This window comes from Carassius auratus, chromosome 30 (genome assembly GCF_003368295.1).
Source record: "Carassius auratus strain Wakin chromosome 30, ASM336829v1, whole genome shotgun sequence".
Lineage (NCBI taxonomy): Eukaryota > Metazoa > Chordata > Actinopteri > Cypriniformes > Cyprinidae > Carassius > Carassius auratus.
In genome coordinates, this window is record NC_039272.1 from 7,264,134 (window position 1) to 7,281,417 (window position 17,284).

General features: G+C 37.9%; 1 protein-coding gene across 7 annotated transcripts in view; it reads left to right on the forward strand.

Annotated features, from left to right (window-relative positions):
* The first annotated feature begins 1,972 nt into the window (after window positions 1-1,972).
* The window catches only part of LOC113049048 (myocyte-specific enhancer factor 2C-like), a 71,198-nt gene continuing 55,886 nt past the window's right edge, over window positions 1,973-17,284 (forward strand). For 2 of the 7 annotated variants that reach the window (XM_026211077.1, XM_026211076.1), the window contains exons 1-2: window positions 1,975-2,194; window positions 9,711-9,814. The gene's annotated coding sequence lies outside the window, so the exon portion shown is untranslated. Of the gene's footprint in view, window positions 2,195-9,710; window positions 9,815-11,098; window positions 11,851-17,284 lie in introns of those variants that run through there. The other 5 variants (XM_026211074.1, XM_026211079.1, XM_026211080.1 and 2 more) reach the window with 4 other exon arrangements.

The following is a 17,284-nucleotide window of genomic DNA, read 5'->3' on the forward strand; positions in this document are numbered from 1 at the left end:
GACCAAAAAAATCTAAATATCAAAAATATTTGCTTTTATGTTTCAGTGGGAAAGAAGTCATGCCGTTTTTTGAAAGAACGACATGAGGATGATTAAATCATGTGGTAAACAATCACTTTCAGTGATATTAGAGTTTTGAAGCAACTATTATTATTTTTATTTTACAAATGTTGTAGATCATTTCTTTTCTTTAACAATTTTCAGTATAGATTTTTACATTTAATTCTTTATATATATATATATATATATATATATATATATATATATATATTTTTTTATTTTTTTTTTTTTTTTTTTTATTGGAGTTAATTTAAAAAAAATATTATGGTGCTATTTTGCTCTGAAGTAACTGCTATGAACACAAATTACAAAAAAATTAATCTGTCAGTAGATTCATCAAGATAATTACTGTTAATGTGCTGTCAACGACTAAACTAAACTTGAAATTGCACTGAAGGCTGAAAGAAAACAAGGCATGCGGCCTCAGGAAAGATGCCGTTTTGGGCATCCTGTTAGTCTTCTGTCACCTTTAAGATAACAAAACACACGGTGTAAAATAAAGACATACTTCCCACACTAAAATGTACTCATAAATAAATAAATAAGTAAAAATCAGCAAGGACAAATCCTACTCTTATGCCTTCTCTTTCTCCCTCTCACACACACACTTGGGTCCAGTCAGCGTGCCTCATGGGGGGAGCCGGGCTGGCTCCTGTGGTTGATGGTTGGGGCGTCTCTGCTGCTGTGCATTGCCACACTGGTCCTCTTTCCTCTAGAGCCGCACAGACAGCCAGACTCCTGCACGCTGCTGCTGCTGCTGCTGCTGCTGCTGCTGCTGCTGCTGCTGGGACACGCAGCTTGTGTCCAGCATTGAGCGCTCTAACAGTACATTCGCTGGCCAGCAGAAACATTCCAGCTTAAAACTTAGACTAGGAAATAACTGTCTGTGAGTAATTTAGTGGAGAGGAAAGAGACAGCAAGTCAATTCAAGTCAAATCAAGTCACCTTTATTTAAATCGCACTTTTAACAATACATATTGTGTCAAAGCTGCTTTACAGTATTAACTAGGAGAATAGTGTGTCAGTAATGCACAAGAAAGGTGTGCTGACTCAGAAATGCAGTTTTCCAGGTTGTCACTCTGGATGCTGAATGAGGCATGGTATTGTAACTAAGTTAAGATAAGTGGGGAGGACCCATAATAAATGCAATTATAAACAAATTATGCTTTTGTTACTGAGTGCTCTGTATAGTAAGGGATAATTATTATTTTTCCCCCCTTAATAGTTTCCCCCTCCCTTGTGACTGAGCTCGGCTACATCCTGTTGCAGTGTTTTTACAGTAAGCAAACACTTTTACTGCTTTTTGTCATATTTTTGTGTCCCATTTCAATGAAATCCCCATTAGCTATGTTACGATGAACTCATTCCTTCTTACCAAAACCCATTCCCATTAAAGGTCAAATGTCCTCAGGATATTACAGACAGGGTCAATACAAATGTGATGTCACTGAGAGAATGGAATTTTGTGAGCCCCTGGGAGTATACTTTTGAACTGGTAAATGCTTGTCTTCTCTGTAGTCGCGCTATTCCAGGTTAAAATATCATTCATAATTGGATTGGCATAAATATTTATTGAAAATACACATTGTGTCGCTGTCCGTGTAATGTGTGTGGTGTAGATAGATAGATAGATAGATAGATAGATAGATAGATAGATAGATGTTTACACATGTTCTTATTGTCACGTTTTGTTTGATGTTTTTGATGACAGTTGGGACAGCAGTTCTAGCAATGACAAAGGTCCAGATGTCACTGATATCTCTCAAGTCTAAATTTACCTCTTAGCCTGGAGAGACGGGAACAGGTGGAGATCAGGCACTGCCAAATTCTTATGCTACAAATCTTACGGGTCACTTTTTCATGGGGGTGTGTGTTTAGGGAACAAGTGTCTCATTTCTGTGTGTATGCATAACAACCTTTTCAGATCCAAGAGAGTTTGCGGGGCAACACAACCCACATCGGGTTTCTGTTCGAAGCCAGCTGGTCTGGCTTTATTAATGCAGGGCATTTCTTTTCATTTTAAATTTTTTTTGTAATGATTTTGGATTTTTTTTTTTTGTAACCGTTTGATTAACCTGGCCCACAGCTGGAGCTGCAGGGTGTGACTTCCTGGGGAAGCACAAGAACGGCACCGGTGAGTTTTTCCTTTGCAAGCTCTTCCCTTCTTCCTTCCCCTCTTGTGATGAACCGAAAAAGTCTGTCTGTGGAAAAATTGAGAACTGCACAATGGCCGAGCGTATTATGTTGTTATTCTCCTGTGAGGGGATTTCAGTTCAAACAATGTGAGCCGTGAACTTTAGGGGGTCTGGAATGGCATTAAGGCTAGTAGTCATACACATAATCATTTGTACTAATTTATGTAGGTAATCTACAATAGAAACGATCATAGACACAAGGGCTCTGTAATCCTGAGATTATTTGGTGCTTTTATTTTGTTCTAATTCCTCAACATCAGAGTAAATTATTACTCCTGTTTAGAGTAATTGAATCCAACAACTATTTGCTTGGCTTGAAATGAAGCATGGGAGAAACCTCTGAGCCTCAGCACAGTGTAGGTTCTTCTCACGTCTGAGCTAGCTGCCACAACAGAATCAATATCAATTTGTATCACTCAGGCCTGAGTACAAGTTTGACATTGCTAGTTTAAGTTTGAAGTAACGGGGAAATTTGTGAGTTTACACTTGCAGAAGCGGTCTCTGAATGGTTTTATAAGTTTGCACATGAGGAGGAATCTGTGGGCAGTGTTTAAAAGGAAAGAAAACTGAGTAATACCTTTCATTATCTGAAGACATTCAGAAAATGTAAAGAAGAATGCTAGCACATACTGTATAATAAACAAATCCCTGTATTATTGAAATGAAAGCATGTTAGAGAGTTGGGTGAATATGATGTTATGTCTTTCTCAAAAAAGATATCCTTCAGACAGACAGATCGACGGACATATACAGATAGATGATAGATAGATAGATAGATAGATAGATAGATAGATAGATAGATAGATAGATAGATAGATAGATAGATAGATAGATAGATAGATAGATAGATAGATAGATAGATAGATTGATTGATTGATTGATTTTTAGTTGATTGGAAATTCTTCATCATTACTCTGGTGGTGGAAATGGGAGTTTTCAATGCTTTAGCTCTTTTCTTAAAGCCACTTTCTATTTTGTGAAGCTCAACAATCTTGTTCTGCACATCAGAACTATATTCTTTGGTTTCACTTTATTGTGATGGATGATTAAGTTTTGTTTTTTTTTTTGTTTTTTTTTTTCTGTGACACAGGAAGCAATCGCTGGATAATTTCATGTTCATAATCACCCTGGTGTGCTAAAATGATTAATATGAATGAGAATATACTCTACTTCAGATATATTTTACCCTTAGAATTTCTAAGGGTACCGTTGATTTTGGCCAACGTGTATTAGAGAAAAACATTTATTTCATAATGAGACTTTCCCCATTTTAAAGTCTTATTCTTCAATGAAAGGTTATAGATTTTTGTAAATTTTTCAAATAAAAGATCAATATGATTAACAAAATTAAACATTAAATGTATATTTACAATCTTTTCTAAGTTTTGACAATCTTTTTTAAGATTTTTTTTTTCATTTAGTTTTCACATCAGTCCTCGATAATACATTCAATTAATTAATTTCTTATGAATTTTCTCATTTATATTTACCTATATATTAAATTCTATTTTAATTTTTTTTTTATGTGTGTGTGTGTGTGTGTGTACAGATATGTAAGATTCATTAATATGGAATAAGTTTTGACATCAGCCCAGTGAGAATAAAATGTACAGAATTTTCTTATAATTTCCTCATTTTTATTTACTTTAAATATTTACAATATTTTTAAGACTCAAAAATATACGGCTAGTTTTGACATCGGCTTAGTCCTTTGAGAATAAAATCGCGATTCAATCTGCTTCCTCCTCTAGCGTAGTTTGTTTGCATTCTGAGAACAATATTTCTGAGGCAGCATATTTTTAAGAAAGCATCACTTACAAGCTTTCTGCCATCTAATCCCTCTCTTCATGGGTGTTCAGGGTGTGACATTCTGCACCCCCCACCACCCCACCCCATGGAGACTCTGGCAAGGCAGCTCTGACCCAGTTTACCAAAGCTCCCATGTTTGTCATTTGAAAAACTTTTCTCGCTACCTAAATAAATAAATAACAAAAATCTTTGATCTGAATTGTGGTTGCGAAAGAGCGTTGTTTTCTCGCAGCAAAGGTGGTGCACTTTGTAGAGAAGGCACCTTTTTCTTTTTGAACCCTTCTCTGTCTATTCGCCAGTGGCTATGTCAGGGTTTGGTTTGTCTGTCTGTTTTTCTCTCTCTGTGTGTGTGTGTGTGTGTGTTTCTGCACTAGTCCTTTTCTCCAGAGCTCCCGCAGGCTCCCGTGTTATTTGCAAAATCTATAATAGCCCCAAATTAACTGCCAATTACACCAATATGGCAGCCTTGGTTGCTTTTCCTCATATTTATCAGTGCATCTAAAAGCATAAGCGATTTGACTTGAGCTATGAACTGAAGTACCAGCAGCACTCTGCATTAAGGGTGCGACAAAGACGGACCTGTTTCTGCACTAATGCCACTATTAAGTCTGCATTAACTACGAAACATATACGGTGTTGAGAAACAAACCCCCCACATTTATTTATATTAATCACAGTTGGCACGCAGGCGTCGCAGTAGTTGCCATCCTTATGTTGCTTATTGCAGATCCAGATGCTATGTTCTTAGGTTACATGCTTCCATATTACTGTCTGTCAGAGGAGTATTTCATATTTAAAACAAATTCTCGCAGAAAACAGTGACATATTATGCACATGGAAACATTTTCATTTCCCTAGCGTTGAAGAAAGGGAGAATTATCTTGGTCCTACTATAATTGCACGCAGTTTTTCATTCTTCTCTCTTTTTCATAAACTAACTGGAGGTGTCGTCTTGGCCGTCTGTTGTTGCTCCTTTCTTTCTTTATTCTCTTTTCTCTCATTTTGCTCATCTTACTCTTCTCTGTCCCTTGGAGAGGGTGGCATCGGCGCAGCGCTCTGCTCCTTGGTGGATCTTACATGCTGGATGGGGCCCGTCTGAATCTACAAAACACGAGTGCTTCACCGCCTTTTGATCTCAGGCTAATCTCTGTTGCCTGCCTCCAGTCTCATCTTGTTTGAATAAGAATGAGTCTGGGGTGCTATTGCAGGCACAAAGAGGTTTAGGCGTCATCCGTTCAGCATAGCAGCACTGCGCGGGTATGTGTACATCCAGAATCGCTCCTCAGACTCGACGCTCCTGTGCTTCTATATTCTCCAGTGTGAAGCTTCAGCGAGTGTGTGTGAGGGCGCTTTTCTGCCTCGTTAAAAACTCTTGACGTTTTATTTAGTGGAAGTAGTAAGTTAGTGGCTTTTCCTGCAAATATACCGATAATTTGACATTCCAACATTTTATTGTTCAAATTGATCAAATGTTTAAAAATCCTTCATATTTAAGACTCTTCAGGCAGAGTTGACCGAAAATGAAAATTCTGTTTTACCATTTTTTTAGTAAGTGAAATTTAATGCAATGTCCGTGGGCTGCTTTACCATGCAAAGAAAGTGAATAGTGAGCATGTCCTTCCACCTCCATATTTTTTTTTTTAAGAAAATAATTCAATTTATCATATTTGAAAATGTTTTTAATAATACAAAAAAATACTAAATGCCATTCAGTGCCATTCAAACCGACCCTGAAGTTTTGAACAGTATTTTACTGAGTTCTGATATGAGGATGAGTAAAAAATGTTAGAGACACTTTTAGGTGAGCTTATTTCTTGAAGGTCCTTTTTAAAATGTTGCTTTGTGTAATTTATGGGTAAGGCCATTAAAATCGCACAACCTTTCCACTGTGGGCCTTAAGATCCAGTATATTCTGCAGTTTATGTGGCATAGAGAGGGGCTTCGCTCTTCAGTTTATGTCTCAGGTAAAGAGGACAATGGTCCTTTTTCTACTTTTCTCTGAAGAGAGAAATCAAGAGAGTTAAAAGTGTAAAAGTGAGTTTGATTTCTTTACCACCTGAAGTGTGCATGAGTGCAGCCGAGCAGCAGTTTCAACGCTGTCGAAGAGAGAGAGAGAGAGAATAAATGAGAGAACAACACAGACAGAGTGAAAGGGATGAAAGAGACTGCAGATGTCTAATAAGAAAACGTTTTCTGAAATAAAACACATCAGACATACTTATACATGTACGTAACCACCCCCCTGCAAAGATAATCTACACTGTCTGGTAAAGCAACTATTATGACCAGTTTGAAATAAATGTAAGAAAATATAGGTAGAATTTCCAATTGCCTGTCCATAATGCCCACCATCTGTTAGGACCCGACTTCTGCACTAGCTCAGGAAACACCGGTTGGCACTCTAAGTCTGGAGAGAGAAAAATGTGATGTTGGCATCTTTTTTAGTGCCGCCGTTGTGAGAACAAAAAAAAAAAAAATCCATTGAAATAATGAAATAACTGTGCAAGTTTCACAGAGGTTACGAGTGAATTAGTTTCCACCGTTCAAAGGAGGAAAAATCATTAGAGTATATTTTTTATATATTTATTTTTCCAGCTTTTAACATTAGACAGAAAAGGGAACTTTGAGCTGAAGGGGGAAATATACAAAGATGTGTAACTGATCCAATCAACAGAATAATTTAGGAAGCAGAAATTGAGGGTGCCTCCATTTAACTCACTGCAGTTAAACTCTTGTGTTATTTAGCTGTGATGGACAGGGTTGACTCAGCTGTGAGAAAGCCTTAGTGTGCCCCTGCTGGCAGAGGTATGTATTGCAGGTACATATTTCACTCAAGTCAACAGAGAACTGTTCAAAGAAACTGGCCTTTAAGCTGTGCTCATACATGTTTGAAATTAAAACAAATAAAGTTTTCAACTTATACTGTCATTTGACACTAACTCTAACTCCTATTAAGGCCTCTATTAGCAAGTGGGACAGAGTACAGGTGTATTGACAGGGGAGATAAAGACTTCAGTAGAGTGCAGGGTAACTGGAACTGGGGTGGCTTTTTCCAGCACACAGCTTTAATGCTGAAACCAGAGCAGCAGCATCCTGCACAAAGGCTTAACCGTGTTGTGCTGCTTGTGGTTCATCTATAATGAATCAAAGGTGTAGCGTTCACGCGCTGTTTGCCCAACAGAGCATGCAAATTATCAAATTTGTCCCCACACGAGTCAACACTTCACTAACGGTTTTCTTCCTACCACAATGTGTGTTAGCGTGCTCAGGTGCTGTTTATATGCAATGAAGAGAGGGCTCAGACCATGATGATTTCATCAGCAATGCACTTTTACGAGTTTCCAAGTTAAATGTATGCTTTTTTAATACTCTGAGATCCACTGAAAGTTGCAGACATATGTAATGTGGCTTACTGTAGACTTTTTGAAGGGTCAGAGCTAATGTGAAATGAGATCCCAGCCTCTACTGAGAACTATTAAACCTGATCTCAAATGATCTTAAATGGCCGGTGTGATGAAGATAAATCAGGCATTCAACTGATTAATATGTGTGCCAAATCAGCCAAATATGAGGATGACACTGATTCAGTTAGCCTGCAAGATGTTTATGAAATGAAAGAATTATGCTTTATATTTAAAGGTGAACATGCAGAGACACATCTTATACATTTGTGTGCAGCTACTGTGGCTTAAAATGCTTTCAGACGTTCAGAACTCCTGATGGATTAATTGATTGATTTATAGATAACAATTTCTCAAAAAATTATATAATGTTATGTATTTTTTTAAGTAATAAAATGATACTTGCCTGCTTAAAATATCTGCCTTTTGACCACAAGAATATATAAATAACTTAAGGGGAATAATGTTTTTTATATCAATAAATAGGTTAATTGTTATATTATTATATTATATTATATTATATTATATTATATTATATTATATTATATTATATTATATTATATTTTAAATTATAAGGCATTCCAACATAAAAACAGACATAAGGGTGACTGAACGGTACATAGAGACACAGATGAAAAAAAAAGCCATTTTTACACCCATTTGTGACTCTTACATAACTTTGTGCTGCAGAAATACCCCAGCTAGTAGTGTGTTTTTCCTCTCCCTGCCCGTCGGTGTGTCTATCTGTCTGCCTATCTAAAACTTCAAAGTTTAAGAGAGGAAAGAGGGAAAGAGAGGAAATGGGTGAAATTGAAGGTGGCAGAGAGAGAGAGTGAAGCTGAGGGGAGGAGTAAAATAAACGGAGAAAATGAGGAGGGGAAAAGAAGAATCTATGATTTGGCCAGACTTGGGAGACAGCCTCATCCCGGCGCTCTCATGCACTGTGAAAGCTCAGCGCTGGTGTTTGAGTACTTGACAATGTTATCAGCTCTGACAGCCAGATTGTGTTTCACATGAGTGTGATCGGCAACAGATTACACACGTATACTCACGCATACACGCAAACACTAACAGCCTTGCTCGTTCCTGTTTGCCAAAGAAAAATGTGTTGATGTTTATCGTGCTCTTAAAATAAAATGAAATAGAGGCCTTGTCCCTCTATCCTCCCGAACGCTACTTATGTCTGACTGTAGATAATAAGACACACGTGGGTAACTACCAGGCTCCCGAAAAGAAAACAACGTAGGCGGGATTGTTGTCAGCCACTAACATTGTGTATTTATCTTCCATCTCCTTACATCTGCTCGTTACAAACATGAACAGATGAGGCCGAAACCTCAAAATTACCTTTCTCTGAAAAGCCTCTTGTATGTGTATACGAAATGACATAACTGCTACTGGGCACTTTCCTTGTGGCTTTGAACTTACTGGAAATCGGATTGTTGATCCTGAGTGATGGCAAGCAGGGCCGACAGTCTGGTAGGGATCGACAGCCAAAGAAAACAAAAGGGAGAATAATTCATGTGGGTATACACATGTATACAGTATGTGTCTTTCTGTTTGTAAATTAGGTCAGGAAAACGAACTAATCTTTACAGTATTATGATTCCATTGACAGAAACCCCCTTTTGAGATATTAGATTAAAGTGCCTTTGGGGAAATTCTAACAGGCAAATTTGAACAAACTCATTAGTAAGCTCTGCTGCACAATGTTTAGTAGACTGAACTAATGTAGTTAAATCTACCTATCCGAAATCAAATCAAATATATTTAAAATGTGTAAAATAAATAATAAACATGTAAAAAATGTGTATAATGCTCTTATATATTTATTTTACATCTTAAAATGTGTGTATATCTATCCACATAAAGAGAATGGCTGGAAACAAATTTTAAATATTTACCTGCAAATGTGCAGTAAAGGTTATTTCCTGCATGTGAGAAAAATAATAACAGAAATGTATTATTTGTGGTTAAAACTGCAAGTGATCTAAGTCTGCCAGGTCACCATCAGTGATGTATGGTATAGTTGCTGTAGTTACTGTTGTTTCTGTTTCTCTTCCTGTTCTTTATCTAGTTTACCTAAGACATGAATATGCAAGAGGCAGCTCGGTAACATTGTTTATATATTTATTTATTCCTTTTGTAGTTCCCCAAGCCATGCCGTGTATCTTGAACACTGTGCCTAGATATAGCTATTAACACAGAAAGAATCTCTCTCTCTCTCTTTGTGTCTCTTCACCAGGTGCCAACTAAACAAACAAAACCGCACTCTGAAACCTAAGAGGGTCTTCCTGGTAAAACTGTGCACTGGAGCTGGAAGCTGGAACTGAAGCAATTGTGAACACGGTGGGTATAACATAATATACATGCTTTTCAAATAGACATAACAGTTAATAAAAATGATAGTGTGGCCTACTGATCCTGAGGCTAAAGACATTTTCATTGACTCATATAAGCTGACTGGCCAAATGTGAGGAAATGTCCGTGTAAATATATGGGGAATCAGAGAATCTGATGAAACTTAGCATGTGCTATCATATAGCTGGTGGAACCGAAGCTGTATTGATCAAGATATTGAAATTACCTATAAAAATGCAATTCAAGATTACAGTGTCTTGTGACCCAGAAGTGGGTTCCCACGGAAGCTGATACTGCTGTGTCCAATTACAGTCTGTCAGGCAGATTAGCAGGTTTTATTAATTCATTAACTGATTTCATGTTTTACCTCTACCTCTGGTTCGTTTGTCAGTGACTCAAGTGGTGCTTAAGGTTAAATCTAAGGCCATAGCTTCATGGAGCAATGAAATATGTGCATGATGAAATTCAGAAGACCGCTTTAAGATGGGGAACTGAAAAAAAACAGCAATATGATTGTTTCTATTCCTTTAACAAAATGTAAACGTGAATTTAATTATTATTTCTAAGCATTCACGGGGTGGTCTTTGGCATGGAGAGCTTTGGTGGTGTCAACCAGGGTTTCTCTAATTATCATCTCTTGAAGATGCGTTAAAATCGTTTTATGGTGGGACAGATCTGTCTGTGATTTATTCATGTTTAGCATGTGTTACAGTACGTATCTTCAGTGAGAAGGAGGCTCATTTAAATATATGGTGAGAAGATTGGGCTGTGAGAGGGCACTAATCTATGCAGGCTTATATACAGTACATCTAGTGCTAGAAGAAATTATCACTCTATACGGTTTGGCTATATGTCTTTTCCATAGACTGACAAAGTCATTTATGTTACTTTATAGATTCTTCAGATCTGGATTTATTACAGCCCTGCTGCATACATTGTTTTCGAATGAACTAGAGAATAAAAAGTCCAGTCTCTTAAGAGATCCACTACAAACTCAAATAATAATAATAATAAATAAATAAATAATAATAGTTTTTATGTTTACACCAAACAGTATGTTTGTTTCCATTAATTTAACTAACTTACAAAGTTTCTGCTTGATTCTTTTTATTGTTCATTAAATTCAAAGCTACTGAAAAACAAGCAATGAACCTAGCACTGCAGACTTTCCCTTTAAATATATCTAGGTTACTTCAAACAATAAGACATCAAAAAAAAAAAAAAAAAAAAAAATCTTTAGTTTTACATATTAATTGGCTGAAATATTTTACTGTTTTTATTGCATCAGGGTCGGTCTGGGTCTAATTAAAACCTTGTTTCAGTTTCTTGTTAGGCTAATTGTAGCTACATTTAAGAGCTAAATAATATTAATTACATCTACTTACTTTAGGGTTATGGTTGAAGGATGAGGGTTTGGTTTAGGTTTACAGTAGTTCTATGTAATTATGCATAATGTAGCTATTGCTATTACAACCTACATGTAATTTCTAACAAGGACGCCATAAAGAGTTACCATAGGCTATACCTCTAAAGTAGCCTACAACAAATAACATACTGTAGTAAAATATTCCATTTAAATAAAGTAGACTTTTTGTCTTTGCACATTTGTGATTTGACTTTATCAAGTAGAAGATAAAAACGCATTAATGTTGCGCTTCTTTCATTAAAACACTGGAGTGATGTAAGCCCGTCCCCCTTGAAGAGTAAACCCGATTATTTGCCCTGCGTAGAGAGAGAGAGAGAGAGAGAGAGAGAGAGAGAGAGAGAGAGAGAGAGAGAGGCGCGGAGCTCAACATCATCAGTCGCAATAACGGTTTAATCATTCCTCACCGTGGACGACTGACACCAACCTCAGCATCTTAAACGCTTTATTAGAGACAAGAAAAGAAACACGCATTAAGAAAACGACACTTTTCCTGTGGTGCTGGTGATTTTTGGTGGATTTTAAGTGTGAAGCGGTGAAGTCCACCCGGCGGCTCAACACCTTCCGTCACACCGCAGGACAAACTTCACCGGACCATGAAGTAAGTGACACTGATACCGGACCCCGGTGCGTAGTCTATTTGTCCGTTGATAGGCCTACATTAGGTGACATTGTTTGGTAAACAGTAATTCGATGAGTTTATTATCTCCGTTATTTCGCGGGAACACAAGGGAAAGTGTTACAGAATCTCCGTTAAGAAAGTTGACCCGACTTCACACGTTATTTCTGTGACTGCTGTCAGGACAATCATTATTAGTGTTTCTTTATGTAGAGGGTTTTTTAAAGAGAGCAAACCAGGCGCGTGCTTTTTGGGGTCTTTTCAAGTACTTTATTATCTCGCGGAATAAGCCGACACGCTTTACAGCGCTCGTGTATGAATTAACAGTTACTGCCCTTGTGAATAGTAAAAGAAGTGTCCGGTGATGTATTGGAGGTCCAAGGTTAATACACCGATAAATGTTGTGTTGAATTAGTCTAACATGCGCTCACATATGATCAACTTTCATTCGCCTCATTGACACTATTCACTATTTTTATATGCAGGCAAATCAATCGCTACAGTCTAAAATTGAATTAGACCAACTCTGCTTTAGCTTATATCCATACATCAATAAAACTAAAGAAAAAAAAAATAAAATAAAGACAGCAACACGAAAAGCAACATTAGTCATTCTAGACACTAAATATTTTATTAGATCAACTCAAGCTAAGAGACTTTATCTGTTTATTATATAGCCAAAAGCCATAGTTTTCAGTTTTTATGAGAGTAATTTAATTAATTAATTTATCAGTAAGCTTAAACTTAAGATTGTATAAGCTTAAAATAAGCAACATTTATATAGCTACATACAAACTTGTGAGTTTATAGCCTAGAGAGAGAGAGAGAGAGAGATTTCTTTATAAATAAATCTAGAGAGTGAAGATGAGGATCAGAAATTTACAATTTCATGCTACCATAATGAATTAAAGTGTTTACAAAAAAAGAAAAGTGTTTTTTATATGTATTTAATTGTGGCATTTGGGTGACATGACTCTGTGTAGGCAACATTTTTATATCAGTTTTTCAGGAGTTATTGTAAGAAGCTGTTATAATCTAATTACATTTGAAGTGACTAATTAAGCTGCAAAAAAAGAAAGAAAAGAAAATAGAGAGAGAGAGAGAATCTGCATACTTTTACAAGCAAAGGTGAAGACAGATACAGATGTAAATAAAAGAATGAGATGTTTAATTAACAGGAGAATTACTTTTTGGTGTTTTTTATGTCTTAACATACTTTTTCTAGAATTCCTGTACTTAACCTTTTGTTTTAACAATTTCAGTCACTCTGCAAAATTTCAAATAGAGGTACAATTTCTCCATGCAAAAGGGTGTCACCTATTGTATTTCTGTCACTTTTACCTCAGGTGCACTCTCTTTCCGACTATACTGTCGGACAGGCAAACACAATCAATGAAGCTCCTGTATATGTGTGTGTGTGTGTGTGTGTGTGTGTGTATTTAGTGTGTGTGAGTGTCTCACCTGTTGCTCTTCTGGGATTTAGTGTTTGCTTAATCTGCCCAAGAGGAAAATGAACACACTCTCATGTGGACTCATATGATTACACTCAGAGGGTCCTCTCATAGCCGTGCACATATACGCACAGACACGCGCACACAAACACGAGCGGTCGTCCTCAGACCTGTCGTCTCTAGGAAATCACCAGGGATTAGGCTTCTGTCGATTCACAAAACCAACAGTGACAACATGGCCTTACACTTCTCTCAAAGAGGGATCAGCTCTCCACGTGTCACTCTGATTGGCTGAGGTACTTGAGCTGATTGTCAGGGGCATTTACAGGCACAGTTTGTGTGCCCCTCAGATGCACAAATTTACACTGGTTTGTACTGTCCAAAGAAAAGGATAGGTGAAATACACTTCTTTTGCTATCAATTAAAGAAAGCATGTGCAGTGTAATGAATGGTTATTCATCTTCAAGCAAAGGCAGGCATTATGCAAAAAAAAATATATATATATTAATTTTAAGTAATACTCATCAATCTAAATGTGTTCAAATTTTTCCCCCTTAAAAATAACTCATTATACGTGTTTAAACCAAACATTTGCCACTATCTCCCACTAAGTTTCATGAGCTCACAGAGAAAGAAAAAAGTCTTTATTTTCATTGTAACTCTTCAGCAATAATAATAAAAAGTAATATCAGCTCATTTTATTACACAGCAGTGTGTTCATTTTGATTCAGTGAAGTTGAAATTTCCTCATTTAAATTTTTTTTTCATACCCTCTTAGCTTCATTTACTAGGCTAAAAATTAGTTTAATAAAGCAAATAAGCCAGCTTCAGATAAGTCATTTTTACCCTCAAAGAGGTTATAATGTTTGGCATTAGATGAATGAACTCGGCGCACAAAAGTCTGTCCTGGTTTTTGCATAATGAATTGAACTTTGCTTCCGTCTCTATTTTGTAATTAGCAGTGACGCTTGGCAACTTTCTTTCTCGCTGTAAAGTGGAAGGTGGTGTATGGAGTGGATTCACCAGAGTGCGTCTCAATCACAGAGGAATAGTCCTGCCTTTGATGTTTAATTATATTGTGAAAAGAATATTTCTGCATAAAATTGAATTTTTCAGCTGAGCTTTCTCTGTTCTAAAGATCTGCTGTGGGCTTACGTGGTATGTACCGAACACACAATAATTATTATGTATGCTGTCGAAGTCTGCGTGTATGTGCCTGGAAATAGTTCGGAGAGTTGTGTATGTGCATTTGCGTGATATGAGAGAAACTATAATTCACTGTGTATTTATACGCGAGCAGATGATAGAAAGCTGGTAGAGGCTGCCACGAGGAGGCTGCGATGACAGACAAGTCAGTGTGCGTGCGTACGCCGAATGAATGTGCACAACATATCACGCTGCGAACATGAAAGAAGTGCTGTTCCAAAAAATCAGATGGGTAAAGGTGACTCCTGTTTCATATAAACTCCTCTTTAGCTTTGGGTGGTCCAGCATGGAGCCTCTTCTGGCCTTTCTCTCCTTAAACATCCAAGCACTTCCACTTTGGTCAGTATCTTAGTAAACAGAGCACGTTTTAAGCTTGATAATAGTTCACAGAATATTAAAAACTGTTCAGGAAAAGGTTCATCTATAGCTCATGCATATTTGATGCAATCCAGCATTTGTGAATTTATTTATTTATTTGTATTTATTTTTTTGATGTTGCACTTCTGTTAGAGTTGCCGATTTAAAATATGCAGTTAAATAACCAGTTCAGAGACTTCACACTTTCAGATTTAATGCAAAAATAAATAAATAAATAAATACATCCGGTCATGTTTCTATGTCTTGATGGCACCCAACTTATCTTTAACCATCTTGATCTGCATTTGCCGACTCTGTGCTTAAACACTGGAGACGGAGAGTGGATTTCATGATAAAGCACAGTGGCACAGTGTGTGCGTCTCGCTTCACAGCAGAGGGACCCATGGCACACTGCTGGATGAGGGCCAAAAAAGCGACAAAAATCTTCACAAAAAAAAAAAGGGGAGACGAGTCGAGAGGGTAGGGGAGAGGAAAAAATGCTGAAATATTTTCCAGCAAATGTAATTTATCTTTGTCAGTGGGGCAGCATAGCCCAGTCATTCTGTAAGGTTCTCCGGTGAGAGGGGGGACAGAGGGGCCTCTATGCCCCAGCTTCGCATAACATTCATAACCCCAACGTCTCTGTCGCCGGAGCTGCCCGTAGCACAGTGCCGTGTGGCAAGGCATGTATTTTTAGCTATTTTTTGCACTCGCAATGGACTCGACGGTCCTTTTGACACTTTCAAAGTGTCGCAACTCCCTGATTTTTCACGTCATTTACTGTTTCACATGTTATTTTTTTTTAGCTCGTTCGCTAGTAAACACAGGCCACTTCGTCTGACAACTCCCAGACGTGATTCAAATACGCTTGAACATGAAACGATGGAAGGAAATAAGAGTTTCTTTTCATTAGTGTGAGGTTGAGGTGTTTCATTCAGCCTAGCTTGCAGAGACAGCCTCTCGGGCGCTCGCAAGAGCAGCTCTCACGAGCGGTGTCCTGCCAAGCTACACACGTGTGTCTTTCTGCAGTCATCTGCGCCGCTCTCAACAGCGGCCTGTCAGCAGCGGAGGCTGAAACTTCGGAAAAAGCGTGCCGCGCTGGACACTCGAGATTCGAGGAAGAGAAAGAAAAAGAAGAGTCGTGAAAACCGAAGCGGAGATGTGTCTGTGAGCCTGGCATTGTGACACTTAATGCCTTTATGTTTGTGGCGGCGTTTGCACAGGGTCCTTCAGCAGGCTGTCATCCACCGCCAAAACAACCAATCAGACGAGCCAGTTTCAGCCATTGGCTGTCTGCTCTGTCTTAAGTCGGTTTTATTCCACTTTAAATGCCAGATGCAATTAATTTTAGACTTTATAGAATAATATGTTAAGATTTTAATTGTTATTTCTTACTGTGTTTTATATCAAACAGTGGGAAAAGAAGAATGGATATAGATAGATATAATATTGTTTTGAAAACTCTTCCATAAGCACTTAATAGCATCTTGCTGACGTCTTAAAAAAGAATAAATAAATAATAAAATATATATCTGCTTCTTTTCTTTGTTTCATATCTAACAATGGAAAAAGATCAGTCTAGGAGCTATCTAAGATTTTTCCTTTTTCCCCCCTTCTCCACAGTACACTGTTTACTTTGATGTATCACTTTTCTTCCAGTAGTTACTCCGAAGTACAGCCAATGATGTCATTAATTTTATTACAGATGCTCCATCTGGGAAAGAAGAGAATGAAAGAGAGAGAGGGAGAGAGAAAGAAGGAAAGGAAATGTGCAGCACCGACTTGTATGCATAATTAATAAGAGCAGCGCTTCATTTGAAACTTCAGGGTTTGCTGGCCAGTGCAGGACGGGCCGTGGAGTGCTCTGCTTTGTATGGTGAAACGCGGAGGTGGCTCCTTTCACCTGCAGCTGCTGTGGAAAAACAAATAACCTTGTGCGAGCGTGCGTGTGTGTGTGTCCGCGCTCAACCCTGACAATGGCGGGAGCTCCTGTGACAAGAGACCATGTGATGCAGGCGTGTCATTAAACTGCTCGTTGGCCCGTGGCCCACACTTCCTAAATGTTGCTGTCCCGCCAGAAATAGCTCAGCCATGAGATCGACTTTTTTTTTCATGTGTTTGTCTGCCTGTGTGTGCATATGTGTGCCAGGGACTACGATTGTGAGCCTGCAGCATTGTTCAGGTTAAAATTGGTCACTGTCTTATTTTTGGATCAGAGCGGCTCATGGGTTATAAATAGATGAGGAAAGGAAGGGAGATACCTGCCGAGACTCTGGTGAGCTCTGCTGTCCCCCCACCACCCGATATCCATGTTGATATCATGCTCTCCCTATACAGAATTTGATATGTGTGGTTTTAACAGGAACTTATTAAATGGAAAATAGTCATATGACTATAAGTTA